Genomic DNA, 15414 nt, shown 5'->3' with positions numbered 1-15414 from the left:
TAGATATTTTGAATATGGAATAGAGAAGTTGAAGTCTCTGCCACTCTTGCTTGGAAATGAGTGATCTCAGGGCTGACCCCCAAGCAATCAGATGATGATTCCATCCACAGTCGGGTGATGCTTCTAGCTGCAGATTCCCTACGCAAGGAAGTAACTGGCAGTCTGGAATAACCTGAGGTAGATGCTGGGTGTGCATCATGAAAGTTAGTGGGGAGCTTGTCAAAAATACAGATTACAGACCTCTCCACATCCCACACCATCCCCAGACACTCCGATTCTCAGAAGGGTTGGAAAGGAGCCCAGAGGGCCACAGTTTGGACATTCTGCCAAGCAACTCTAATTTTTTCCCAAATTTGAGCCTCTGTACTAATTTCCATGCAAGCTCTAAACCTCTAGGTAGGTAATTCTGAATTCTTGAAAACAATGGTCTCCAGTGCCAGTTTATTACGCACTTGACTCTGGATGGGGTGAAGGAGCTATGGAGAGACTTGATTACATTCTCTCTCTCTTTTTAATTTATTTAACTTTATTTTATGTGTGCACTGGTGTGAAGGTGTCAGACACCCTGGAACTGGAGTTACAGACAGTTGTGAGCTGCGATGTGGGTGCTGGGAATTGAACCCAGGTCCTCCGGAAGAGCAGCCAGTGCTCTTAACTGCTGAGCCATCTCTCCGGTCCAGCCCATGGTCACATTCTCTTAATATCACAGTAAGCCCCTGTTGATTTGAAAGGGCCTTGTGCTGCAGAGGGGCCATGAGAACTAGTTAACCTAGGACTCAGCTTGACCCCTCAGAGATGGCTGTCCCCATGTGTCGCTCCCACAGAATGTTGCCAAAATGCCAGCATGCCTAGAAAGATCTTCATTCCTTACTCTGTTCTCCAACATGAATCACAGATGATGTGTAAGAACTTCCGGTTGTGTTTGACTAAGTCTGTATTATGGAAGGACATATTCCCTTTTCAAACAATTCACTGTCAGAGAAAACTAAACTTCAGACCAGTTTTCTGAACAGTGTCGAGCCTGTTTTGGTCAGACAGCCCATCCAAACTCGAAGGAGAAAAGCCTGTCAGGGTGAAATGCTGTTAGGTGTGCTGTTAAAAATAACACCACATCCTTTGACTTTCCATATGAATCCCTACTGGAAAGTTGAACAGTATGTAATTTGTTGATATTGTTAAAGAGTATAAACCTTGTGGAAAAAATAAAAAAGAGGCTGCCTTTTTTCAGCAGTTTGACTTAAGCCAGCCATGGCCCATTCTGCATTTGCAGTCCATTATTTTGATGATCAAGTTTTAACATTGTTGGTGTTCACATGTCAAGCTGTTTTCCTTGGCTGGCACTGCCTTTGTTAAAGATGGTCTTGTAAATGTTCCCTCTCTTTTTCCATGTCAAAATATTTCAGGCTTACTTATGCTTCAAGAGTAAGCAAAAATGCTACCATTTTGAGAAAAATCCCCCAATTCACTGAAAAAGATGCATTTTCCCCACCACATCTACTTCTGTTTAGGCATGCATCCTACATAGCAGATTCTGAGGCTTTCTGTACAGTTTTTCCTACTGGGAAGGTGTGTGTATGACCATTCTTGAGTTCATAAGCACAAAACATGTTTTAAGCAGAAAGATTTAACATTAATGATCTTAGCTTCCAACTCAAGATACTGGAAGAAGACCAATAAATTACATTAAAAAAAAAAGTTAGGACCAGGAAACACAGGAAGAGCCTCAGTTGCGTCAGGGACTAACTTTCTTACTGTTGTGTCACAGAGATATTCAAAGAGAGGTCTTAGGAGGAGGCCAGAGCATCTGAGGGAGGACAGGGTTGCTTGGGGTCCTGGGAAAGAGGCTAGCTAATAGATATGTAGGTATATTTGTATTTTTTGGAAGCCTCTGATGCCATCATTGTGTACCTCAGTCTACACAAACATGAATCCTCACAATGTTGTGCATTCTCTTGTCAATCCAGCATCCCAAACTCTGAACTACAGGAATATTAACTCACTGGTCATTCACCACATCCCGAAGCATCCTCGCTCCTTTTCTTTGTCCACCACATATGTTCTCTTGCTCAGGTGGGAATTTCCAGTCTCTCTGCTGTCTGAACCACAAGTTCTCTTTCTTAGAGGTATTTTTTTTTTGTCATTTTCAGCTTTAAATTTCTTTTGAAAATCATATATACACATATAAGGATTTTTTTTTGTCTTTTCCATCCCCATCACCTTCTTCCACCCCTGTCCTTCTCCTTCCTTCTCCTGTCTGCTCCTACTTAGCGCCCCCCCCCCCCCTGCTTCAACTGAAGTTGCTTGCATGAGCATGACTTGGGGTTATTTCCCAGGATACTGGCAACTTACCAGTGGCTCTCCCACTGAAGAGAGGCTGTGAGCACTGGTAACCATTCATTGTCCAGAGTCCCTCAGTGGGCACTGGAGAATGTCCTGACTTCCTCCCCTAGGCAAGATGAAATGGTGATGGCCTCAGTCTTATACAGGCAACCACAGCTGAAGCTAGCGTCTGGTGTTTCCCAGCACTCTTCCTCATCTTCTGGCTCTTAACATTCTTTCCACCCATCTTCCTTGATGTTCCCTGAGCCATGGGAGTGGGGGAGGGGTTGATACAGATGTCCCATGTAGGACTGAGCACTCCATAGTCATGTATTCTCAGCACTTCAACTTTGACCTACTGATCTGTCTTGAAGACTCAACTCACACCTCATTTCTTCTTTGGAGGGTTTGGTAATTCTCAGTGCTCCCAAAAGAGAACCAATCACTCTTTCTAGGTTCCCATAGGACTTTGTATGAACATCTGCTATTGTGCTTATTGCTCACAAACCACAACAATGAAGTCCTCTAAACTGAATACATCTTGAGCACTGAAGTCATGTCTAATTTTGTATCCTCAGCTCTTGACAAAGTGCCTGGAAAGTCCTGTGGAGCTTGTACCCACAAATGAGTCATTAATTCAGTTCTTTCCTGACCACTAACATCCATTTAACAATGAAAAAGCAATTTCCAGTTAGAACACCCTGAAGTAATGAATAAGTTCTGTTTCAAATACTTCTCCAGGTCTCCTATTCACACCTTGCACAACATGAAAGCTGACATTTTCAATGCATAGGAAATTATTGTTGCATAGTGCGGCCTGCACAGGTCTCAGTTGAATAAGGAGGCTTCTATAGTCAGGCTAACAATAAGGGCTCCCAAAGAACTAATGAAGACTTGCTCTAGCAGAAGATATTGAAACTGGTCTTCATTACTTCACAATATCCTGAAAACAAAATAAAATGTCAATTTAACTATCATTCTAAATCTATTAAACCTGGCTTAACTAACCTGGCTGGATTTCATGTACAGCTTTTAGATTCTTGTGTTTGAGTGTGAATGTGTGAGTGTCATGCACACAAGTGGTGTGTGTAGAGGGCGTGTATGCCATGGTGTGTAGTTAAAGGTCCGAGAACAACATTATTAATTAATTAAAAATTATTTTATGCCGGGTGGTGGTGGCGCACGCTTTTAATCCCAGCGCTCGGGAGGCAGAGCCGGGAGGCAGAGCCAGGCGGATCTCTGTGAGTTCGAGGCCAGCCTGGGCTACCAAGTGAGTCCCAGGAAAGGCGCAAAGCTACACAGAGAAACCCTGTCTCGAAAAACAAAAAAAAAAAACAAAAAACAAAAAAACAAACAAACAAAAAAAATTATTTTATATGTATGAATACTTTGCTAGCATGTGTGTCTGTACACCATGTGCATCTCTGGTGTCAGCAAAGGCCAGAACTAAGTGTTGAATGGCCCTGAAAGTGGAATTACAGAAAGTCGTGAGCCTCCGTGGACCTGGGTCCTCTGAAAAAACAGCCAATGCTTTTTCTTTCAATCAGAGCCATTTCTCCAGCCTCAAAAAACAACTTTTGTGGGGCTGGTTTTCCTTTTACACCTTTATGTGGGTTTCAGGGACTATACTCAGGTCTTCAGGCTTGCACTTACAACACCTTCCCTGACCCTTAGGTTCAATATTTATCCATAGTTACCACTTCTTTTCAAGGTTTCAAGAACGTGTACTTCACACCAAATTTCACCCTACACATATCTATATAAGAGAAAATAAAAGAACCATATAGCTTGTTCCACAAGTTCAATGAATCTAGCCAATTTCCACCAAAATCACTTGAGGAAAATGAAATAATGTTTTATCAGCAAGATGTGGCTAGTTGGAGTCAGGAAATATGAAACCAGAGAGGAATCAGAGGTCTGTCTATTTGCCAATGAGGCCAGTGGTGCCACTGATGAAGACAGAATGCTTATTAGATTCTATTATAAAAGCATGTTTAAACTGGGCAGTGGTGGCGCACGCCTTTAATCCCAGCACTCAGGAGGCAGAGGCAGGCAGATCTCTGTGAGTTTGAGGCCAGCCTGGACTACCAAGTGAGTCCCAGGAAAGGCACAAAGCTACACAGAGAAACCCTGTCTCAAAAAACCAAAAAAAAAAAAAAAAGCATGTTTAAAGCTGATGTAGTTGCTACCTATGATATCCAGTTCTAACACATCCAAAAGCTTCCTCCCATCCCCTTTGTAATGATCCCTCCTATTGATTTGCTCACTCTGGTGTGCCTGTCAGTACAGAGGAGTTTGTTTTTTCCTAGAGGTGTTTATCAGTGCAACCTCACACTATGCACTGTGCTTGTTTATATGTGAGAAGGCAAGGGTCTGGCTTCCTGGCTCTGAATACTCAAATCTGTGCTGCCAAGTGTAGTTTGTTCTTTTAATGCTTATTACTATTCTACAAGATGGGTATAAAGTTTATGTATTCAGCTATTGACAGATTTGGATTGTTGCCAATTGGGCTTTCATAGAAGACACTGCTGTAGATGATTATGGTAGTTTGAATAAAATTGGCCCCATGAGTTCATAGGGCACTATTAGAAGGTGTGGTTTTGTTGGAGTAGGTATAGTCTTGTTGGAGGAAGTATGTCACTTAGGGGTGGACTTTGAGGTTTCCTTTGCTCAAGCTATGCTCAGTGTGGTGCAAAGTTCACTTCCTGTTGACTATAGACCAAGATGTGGAACTCTCAGCTCTTTCTCCATCACCACTATGATGATAATGGACTAAACCTCTGAAACTATAAGCCACCCCAATTAAATTTTTTCCTTTATAAGCATTGCTGTGGCCAGGGTGTCTCTTCACAGCAATAAAAACCTTAACTAAGACAGAAGTTAGTAACAGGGACTGGGGTATTATTATGATAATGTTTTTATTTGGAGGAATTTGGACTTTGGTATGTTGGGTTAGGAAAATAGTGGAATGCTTTAAGCACTGCTTAATAGGTCATACTAGTAGGAAGATGGAAGACTTGAACTGTAGGGGCCTGGTTCAAGAGTTTCTGAGACAAAGAATTTTAATATGTTGCCTAGCAATCACTCTTGTGATATTTTGGTGAAGAATGTGGCTGCTTTTTGTCCTGGTCTGAAAAGTCTGCCTGAGCCTAAAATGAAGAGTTTTGGATTGATGGTATTGGCTAAGGAACTCTCAAAATAAGCTAGTGTAGACTCTGTGTGGTTACTGGTGTTAACTCTAATGAAGATTTATAATGAAGGAGCAAACTGAGAAAGGAAAAATACAAAATATATAATTTGAGGAAAAAAGGAGCACCAGGAAGTGGAATGGAACTAAATCTTTTGTTTAAGGTAATAAACAGATTAAGAAATGGAATAAAGGGAGTGATGATCTCAGGGCAAGATCCAACCCAGCTAAGTTTCTAACTTGTGAAAAAGGAATTATAGAAAAGCTTAGAGTCAGGTATGGTGGTGCACTCCTTTTATCCAAGCACTCTCAAGACAGAGGCAGGTGAAGCTCTGATTTTGAGGACAGCCTGGTCTACAGATCTAGATTCAGGATAGCCAACCTTAGTCAGTTAAGGAAACCATCAAAAACATAAAGCTGATGAAGATATAATTGAAGGAGGGGGCTGTGTTCTGGCCTCAATAAGTAGCAGAATTTGGCAGCTTTGGCCATGAGAGCCACCAGCTAACCTTAACTCACCCTGCCATAGCTTCCAAAGAGAGCTACTTCCTGTCTACCCATGCCTTTATTGCCTTTCTGTTCTGCCCTCTCATTGGCTCTTAGTCCAGCTACCTTACTTTCTTGTCACTGCCTGTCTGTACAGACCTCCAGGTCTCTATGGTTGGTACTGGGATTAAAGGTGTATGTCACCACACTTGGCTCTGTTCCCTAGTATGACCTTGAACACACACAGATTCTGACTGCCAAGTGATCAGATTAAGGGTGTGTGCTACCACTGCCTGACTTTTGTGTTAAAGGCTTGCTATTTCCTCCAGGCAAACTTTATTAACATACAAATAAAATAACACCACATTTCAGCACAAATAAAATATCACCACACAGTAATACCAAGGAGTGATTCTCCAGGACTAGAACAGCGTGTGCTGATACTCAGCTGGTCCCTCCCCACATTCCCATGCTACTCCTAGGCTTCTGATTCCATGCAATGTGTTAAGCAAGCCTAAACAATGCATAAAAAAGACTTAGACATTCCCTGGTATTTCCATCTCTTCCTGACACCACTCTATGATGGGATGTCTCATCTTTATGGATTTTAAGGAAACTGACTGTACGACATTTACTGATGGGTGGATTTACCATTTCTTAACTGGTCTTTGGATCTTTGCTGTCATTTTCATTTTTATCAGTCATGTTTCCGAGTCTTCAGAGGCAGGTTTCTTCTCTTCTGACTGACTGTTGGAGCTGGTGAGTGCTCTACATTCTCAGAAACTCTTCCCACTTACTTTTGATGAGAGTAAATTTTTGTAATTCTCCACTGCTCTCATTAGCCAATCTGCAGGCTTCTTTACAATTCTTTATTTCTCAACACTTCAAACAAGAACAATTTTCAGGAAAATGGATGCAACTGGAAAGGATCATGTTAAGCAAATCAAACCAATTGCAGAAAGGCAATACTGTGTTTCCCCCCCTCATTTGTGGTTCCTAGGTTTTATACAGATAAATGAAATCCTATATAGAAAGTATGATGTGAAACATGTTCAACACACAGCATATACACATTAAAAAAGCTTGAAAAATTAAATAATTTAGAAAGTAAGGAAGTACCTCATGGTTCAGTCATCATATATCTTTATTATCTGATAGCTCTACTCATTTGGAAATTTCACTAATCTTTGTGAATATCAATATTACCCATATACCCATGATGGTTTTTAAGTATATTCCTCAAATCCAGACCCTCCCCTGAAGTTCATTACAAATATCCACCAGCCCACTTGATGCTTCTTTTCAGATGGCTGAGACTCATATTGAACTTTTTTTTTTTTTTTGGTTTTTCATGTTACTTTGTTATTTATGTGTATGTGGAGGTATTTTTTTTTAAGTTTTTTTTTTTTTAACCTGGTTCCCTCTACCAAAGGTATGGTGAGGGGAAGGTTTTTATTTTTTATTTTTATTTTTTTTTAAGTTCACAATTCAGTGGCATGAATTACAATCAAGATATTAATTATACTTATGATATTCATTAATTACACTCATGATATTAATTACATTTGTGGTATTCATTGATTACATTCACAGTATTCATTCAATAACTATATTTATGATATTCATTAATAACATTAATTGTATTGATTTAGTACATTCATATTATGTCCTGATACTACTCTCCATTTGTGGGGCTTTCCCATCACATAAAACAGAGATTCTGTACTGAGGAAATCATTGCTCTATATTCTTTTCTTCTCCATCTTGAGATAACAGTTAATCTTTCTGTCTCTATGAATTTGAATAGTCTATATATTTCATGTAATATAATTCTATAGTATTTGTCCCTTTTTTAATGTAACAACATTTTATGTACAACTGCAGGAGAAATAATACACAGATAGCTTGAACATAAAAACAGGTTATAATTCAAAAGTCCAGGGTTATTTGAAACTGGAAAATATTTTCTCTGTAGAAAATAGTAAAAATTTTTGAACTTTTAAAAAAAGATTATTTATTTATTTGTTTGTTTGTTTATTATGTATACAGCGTGTATGACTGCAGGCCAGAAGAGGGCACCAGGTCTCATTGCAGATACTCATGTGTTTGCTGGGAATTGAACTCAGTCAGTGCTCTTAACCTCTGAGCCATCTCTCCAGCCCCCATATTGAACTTCTTAGGGTCCCCGCTACAGCAAACCTCTCATACCTCCAGTCTTTCCCATCTCTGTACTGGGAACTCTAAACCTTTCACCCACCCATGATTTCTTGGTTTCTCTTCTATCACACATCCAATTCTATCTGAAATCGTAATGGTTCTGTCTTTAAACTAAATCTAGGGTCTGTCCAACTCTCATTATGCCTTTAAAAAAAACCCTTACCTAATGCAACATTATTTCCTACCTAGGTTACTTCAATTATCTGCCAAATGTGCTTTGTGTGCATCTGACTTTGCTTCCCACAGTCATTCTCAACCCAGCAGCCAAATAGATTCCTTTAGATTTGAAGTCAGTTCTTTGTCAACTATTTGTTATAAATCTCCCAATGGTGTTCAAACTTGTTCAGGGTCAAATCCAAAGTCTCTGGGATCTACCTGAAGCTCCTCTTCCCTTGCTTCCCTGCCCAGCTCTCTGGCCACAATACACTGCTGCTTTCCTTTACTTTCTCCAAGCTTCTTCCTACTTTGATATCATCATTTCCTCAGCCTAGGAAACCTATGTTACTCTGACTCTTCTTTCCTCTAGATTTCTGCTAATATCTAAGCAGAATTAGTTAGAGAGGATGTTCTTGGCCCTCTTAAGTTAAATATAAATCTGTGATCCCAAACATTCTTTGTTCTATATTTCACCTGCTTATTGGTATCCACTGGCTGATACCACTGCCTTACACATTACATACTTATATTTGTTTATTTTTCTATTCCCCTGTCTCCCACATCCCCAAACTAGAGCATATGTAAGCACAATTACAAAGTTTCTATTTTATTTATTATTGTATTCTTGATGTTTGGACACAGTAAGCAGTCAATAAAATATATTGAATGAATAACTGTTTGCTATGACAATAACACTCAAAAGCTCTCCAATACATTCATCCCTTATTTCTTCCTCTCCTTTGCAACACATATAATGTTATAAATATTATATATATATGTATATATATATATATTCTTCTTTTCTTAGTGCTTAGTATTTATGACAGAATAAAAGAAAGGGGGTCATTTCTATTAGGTTCAAGACCAGCATAGGAGCAGTTTGGTGATGACAAGACCGTGGTTTCCAAGCTGTGTACTTTTTCTCACTTGTCAAGAGACCACCATACACCGACATGTACTTGGCTACTGCCTTCCAGAACACATTCACCTCATTAATTAATAGTCTTCCCTAATTTTCATTGCTGTGCCATTTCTATCAAGTGTTAAATTGTTATAAAGAATGAGAAGTCTGGTACTTTTTAATTTAGAAACTGTCCCAAGATTGCAGGAAGTTGGAGATAGCATTGAAAAAGAAGTCTGTGATCTGAGTCAGTCTAAAAGTAATCTGTCAACTACACACTTCATCATTTTCCAAATGCCTTAATGCATGTCAGAAGTCAACACGGATATCCCTCCTTAATCCTGATTATCACAAGCAGGAACTTATTGGTGATAAAATGATCATCCTGTCCTCAATCCTCATAGTCCCCTTAAAAGTTTCATTAATTGTTCCAACAATGGTCTTTGTGACAGGGGCACCTAATTCAGAGTTTTGTGTGACATCTGGTTGTCAAATCTCTTCTATCTGCTTTCACCTGGAAAATTCTCTTTGACTTTTCCATTTCTCTTTGACTTTTATGGCCTGTAAAGTTAAATGCCAGTTATTTTGTGCAATCTCCTGCAATTTTGGTCCATTTAGTGTTTCCTCCTTGCTAGACTTGGGTTATATACCTTTGGTACTGATGTTATGTAAGCAATGCTGGTCTGCTCCTTGCAACCCAGCAGATAGTACATGGCTTCAACTTCCTGCATTGATGATTATATTTGTTATTAACAGGCTGGAGGTGATGTCTGCTAGATTTACCCCACAGCACACTCTTGGATTTTATAGTTAATAAATGTCTGAGAAGATATATTTAATATTATGTGAAGTTTCCAATCTTCAACAGCTTTTCTATTCACTTATGTCCTTGGATCAGTACAAACTGTGAGTTACTGTTTTATTATATGGTTAACTCTTTATTGCTGTTAGAAATTTTCTGCTGACATTTGACGCAAGGCGTCCCTTTCACGCTAGCTCCTCAGCCCTACTAACACCATCTCATCTTGAAAAGTTTCTTGGGTTTTTGGAGCAGGCTCATCCATTTTCTAAGGCTTAGCATTAGACACTTCTCTAAGGAGCACAGGTTCTTTCATAAGAGAATGGGAGTTAGGATCGATGAGCAGGTGTGCACATTGTTTGTAAGGGGTCATTGGTCTAATGACCTTAAGTAGACAGGCTTAGGAAATGTACGTATGCACACACACACATGCTTATACTACTATGCACCCTCCTGATTTCATTTCTGCGTGCATCTATAACACACAACATTACTTACTAGCCCATATCAGCACCTTAATTTCCATTTCAGGGCTCATTTTAGTTTTCTTTCTGTTTATATTCTGCTTCTTTTCACTGTCAGTGAGAAAGTTGGTTCCCATTATTCCTATTATATATCCTGACTTCATCAATCTCTCTGTACACAACTCATCACAGCCATCAGTTGTCACCATCACCTCACCTATCTCACCCTACTGGGAGGACATTCCCTCAGATGGATGCCTTCCTCATTTTCCTCACTCTCTGAGATCTTGCACTGTACGGGGACAGTTGCCTCATTTTCATTGTTCAGACTGACACCTTGCCACAGGCTTTTCCTTTTCTTCCTCTCACCTCACTTGGTCTCCTTCTGGCTAAGAAAATACCCCCATAAGGTAGTTCTGTAGGCAAACCTTTAAGGATTTTCTTAATTAGTGTTCAATGGGGGAGGGTCCAGCCCATTATGGGTGGGGCCAGCCCTGGGTTGGTGGTCCTGGGTTCTATAAGAAAGCAGGCTGAGCTAGCCAGTATGCAGTACCCCCTCCATAGCCTCTGCATCAGTTCCTGCCTCTAGGTTCCTGCCCTGCATGAGTTCCAGTCCTGACTTCCTTCAGTGATGAACAGTGTTACGGAAGCATAAGCCAAATAAGCCCTTTTCAATCCAAGTTGCTTTGGGCATGTGTTTCATCACAGCAACAAATAACCTTGACTAAGACAATTTCCCACATGTGTTATCACCTGTCAACCACTTCATAATCTCTGTGGCCAGTCTAGCTACATTTCATTTTTATTAGATTTAACTGATGTACAAGAAGATACTGGTTTCAATATATTATAACATTGTCACCTAACACTACATATTCTATTTGAGGTGTGCTCTTTCCTGAAGTCAACAGTATGTTTCATTAATCAGGGTTCTGTAGCCTTTTTAGCCATGGCTTTCAAAGGGCCATTGCTATGACATTGCTTCATTAATTAAGCTGATTAATTATAGCGTCAGAAGAATGATCCAGCCAGAATGGCACCACTTAACTTCAAAGTTAGGAAGCTTTATATAACCTGTGACAAATAGAATACAAGGTCTTTAAGCTGGTTTGGGAATACAAACTCTCTGGGATTGGGAGTGTGTAAAGTTATGCAAAGTTGTTGATTATTGACCCACTTACCCATTTAATACAATTGGCTGGAAGAATAAAAGTGAATTGATCCTCTTGAAGGTTACAAAGATCAATTCCCATCTTATTCCAAGGGCTACAGAGATGTTGAAAAGAAAATAGCAATTGAGATAGTGATTGTAGTATTTAAACAGAGTTGGCAGATGTGAAATGTCTTTTTGTGGCATAATCATTTGCAATTCTTGGGGTCAAGTCGTGTGTGTGTGTGTGTGTGTGTGTGTGTGTGTGTGTGTGTGTCCGTGTATCAGTTTCCTTTGTCTTTCCAGTGTTAAGGACAATAACAAATATGAAAGATACAGTGAGATAATTTTTCGTGTCCTTCAGCCATACCTTGTACTATTAAAAAAAGTGTGAACAGAGGGAACTTTTTGAAAGGTATCCTAAATCTTTTGTCATAGTTTATATGTTTGTGTGGAAAGTGTTTTAATGTAATGAATTAAACTACCTGTGGTGGTTAGCTTTTGTCAACTCGACACAGCTGGAGTCATCTGTGAAGAGCAAACCTCAGTGGAGAGGCTGCCTCTGTTAGATGGCCTGTTGACATGTATATGGTGCATTTTCTTGATTAACAATGTATGTGAGAGAGCCCAGTTCACTGTGGATAGCACTCCTCCTCAGGAGATAATCCTGGATATATAAAGTAAAGCAAGTCCACTGAGCCACGAATAAAGTCAGTGAGCAGCTCTCTTCCATGGGCTCTGCTTCAGTTCTTGTTTCCAGGTTCCTGTTTTGTTGTGTTCCTCCTAGCTTCTCTCAGTAATGAACTGTGGTCAACATGTGCATAAGCCAAAAAAAAAAAAAAAAAAAAAGAAAAAAAAAGATTCATTTCCCCAAAATTGTTTTTGATAATGGTCTTTATCATATCAACAGAAAGCAAACTAGGACACGACCCAAGGAACACTGATGACAGCGAAGCATGTCTTACTATTCTTAGCCTTTCTGTGATTTAAGTGAGGACATTCCAAGAGGTCACTTCCCTCCACAGATATGGAACTGCCTTTGGACCTGTGTAGTGATCTAAGTCTCTAAGTGTCTTGACTCCACTGTTTCACCCTGATTATTCATCTCCTAGTCATCAAGGCAAGTTACTTAATGTTTCAGTGTCTAGTTCCCTGCAGCATCAGGATACTAATAGTACCCACCTACTAGGGTGTTTTTTTTTTTTTTTTTTTTTTTTGTACTGATTAAAGGAAGTGATGTAGATAGAGTTGTTTGCACAACACCAAGTATGCTTAGCATCAATGGATGCTCTCTACTCTTAGCTGTCATTCTACTCTGGAACCATGCACATTTTTGTAGTTTCCTCTCAAAGGCAGCAAGCACATTTGCATCAAGTCAAGGATGATTGAGAGATTATGCCGTGATTGACAGTTCTGTTCTCTATGATGCTTATGAAAGGCAGTTGGCTCTTTAAAGCAGTGTATGACATTTAACAACTTTAATATGCCACACAGTGGTGGTGCACGCCTTTAATCTCAGCACTCAGGAACCAGAGGCAGGTGGATCTGTGAGTTCAAGGCCAGCCTGGTCTACAGAGTGAGTTCAGGACAGCCAGGACTACACAGAGAAACCCTGTCTGAAAAAACAAGCAAATAAACAAACAAATTTGAATATCAGTCACTGCTGAGCAGAGGAAAAGTTGGGGAGGATTAGGCTTTCTCTGAGAAAGCTTCAAACTTTAGAGGAATTTTATAAATTCTGGAAAGAGTGGGGGGAACTTGGTGATAGAATAGTAACAAAGTACATGCATGTTCTGAGCCACCCTGGGAAGGTTGGAGAAATGAATTGCTGATCGCACCACAGGGGGCAACAATGAGCGTCTGTCCAACAAAGAGCAATGAAAGTCAGCAGTTGGTGGAACAAAGGTATATTTTGATGAAGAAAATGTGAAATCTTAAAGGTATTTGTTTAAGAAAGTAGGTCGTAGAGTTATCACTGGACAAAAAGGAAATGAGCCAGACAGAGCTTATGGGTGTTTGAAAATCTAGGTTGGAGAGACCAAGATGAGAAAGTCTCTATGGTCTGAAGGACCACTGCATGGACTACAATGTGTTGAATGGGCTGACAGAATAAATGGCTTTTTAGTGGGATTTTGTATTTGGAGTTTTTAGTCTTGGATGACTTCTCAATGAATGATGTTCCGAATCTGTATTCACTGTCTTACTGCAGTGAGCTACCTGGGGCAGTTAAAATGATCAAGAGAAAGGCTTATTTGAGATTTCAGTCCAAGACTTCATGCTATGCACTACAGCCCGTGGCTACAGACCTGTGGTGAGGTCGCCAGGCAGCAGAGTAAAAAAAGCACATGTCTGAACAAATGAATCATGCTACCAGCTAAGAAACAAAGAGGCTGAGGGACTAGAAATATGGTATAATTTTCTTGGATGCCCTACCACCAGTGACTAAGATCTTACACAAGTCTCCATCTTATAAATGTTTACAGTCCCTTCCAGTACTACTACCCTAGAAATGGGGGCGGGAGGATTTATTTTAACCCATGGGCCTTTGGGGGACACTGTCCACATCCAAACCTAGCATGGTCTTGAAAATAGTTGGGTTAGAAGATCAGGAGGATAGTACCAGGGTTGAAGAAGTTAATCTGCAAAGCCAGAGTTCAGTGGCTCATCCTTGACATAGGGAGGACTCCAAAGCACCACAGAGTCCTTTGACTTCTTGTTTAAGAAAGAGATTTCCTTCCAGGGCACGGGAGCCAGAGGAGATCTCGGTCTTCAGAAAACATCTGGTTGCTCTCAAAAGAAGAAAAAGGAAGAAGAAGAGAAGGAGGAGCACAAGGCTTGGGGCAGGGAGTAGAGAATTAAAAGGATATGCATTAGAGTTCAGCTCAAAGGCTTTTTTTAATGACCTTGTAAACACATATCTGGCAGGCCATGGTGCCCACAAAATTTCAGCTATTTTGACTCGGGATATGAACTTGATTCTTCCTGCTTGTGTGATAGAAATAGAGGCCTAGCCACACAGTTCCCTGGCTTCCTTATCATGACACAACATGCTATCCTACATGGCAAGAGGAACTTGAGGTTGCAGGTGGAGTCAGCACACTAGTCAGATCAAGAGATGATCCTGATGATGAGGGTGATACCCAATGTGCTCAGGAAGGGTGGGGAGAGGCAAAATAGAAGAGAGTCAAAGAAACATTACACGGGAAAGACCCGACCAACCATTGTTGACTTTGAAGACAGGGAAGGAGTTTTAGGAGCTAGAGAATTCCAGAAGCCGGAAGCTGAACGAGGCCTGGACATAGATTCTCCCTAAGACTTCCAGACAGGAATTCAGCTCTTTGATTTTAGCCCAGTGAATCCTGTTTCAGATCTCCAGAACTGAAGACAATAAATCTGTGTTGTTTTGAGGCAACACATTTGTAAATTTGCTCTAGCCTAAAGGAGAAAGCTAACATCCCTCAGAAGGTCTTGATAGCTCTGTTTCCCAGGATGAAGTCCTTGGGACCTCCCATCTCAGGCCTTGTATTTTGGACCCCTGGGGATGGCTTGGCTGCTCTATCGCTATCCAAGGCCAGGGGTGAGCAGACATCTTGTTGAAGGAATGTGATTGGCTGTCAGCCAAAGAGATCTCCATATAGGAGGCTAAATTCCTTCTGAATGTAGTAAGGAGGTCTGTTTCAATCCAGAGGTAAAGAATTTTGGCTAGGTTATCCTAGTAAATTCTCAAGATGCCTG

Source organism: Peromyscus leucopus, chromosome 11 (genome assembly GCF_004664715.2).
Source record: "Peromyscus leucopus breed LL Stock chromosome 11, UCI_PerLeu_2.1, whole genome shotgun sequence".
NCBI classification, from domain to species: Eukaryota; Metazoa; Chordata; class Mammalia; order Rodentia; family Cricetidae; genus Peromyscus; species Peromyscus leucopus.
The sequence above is the reverse complement of the archived record's forward strand: the minus strand, read 5'-3'. Positions refer to the sequence as shown.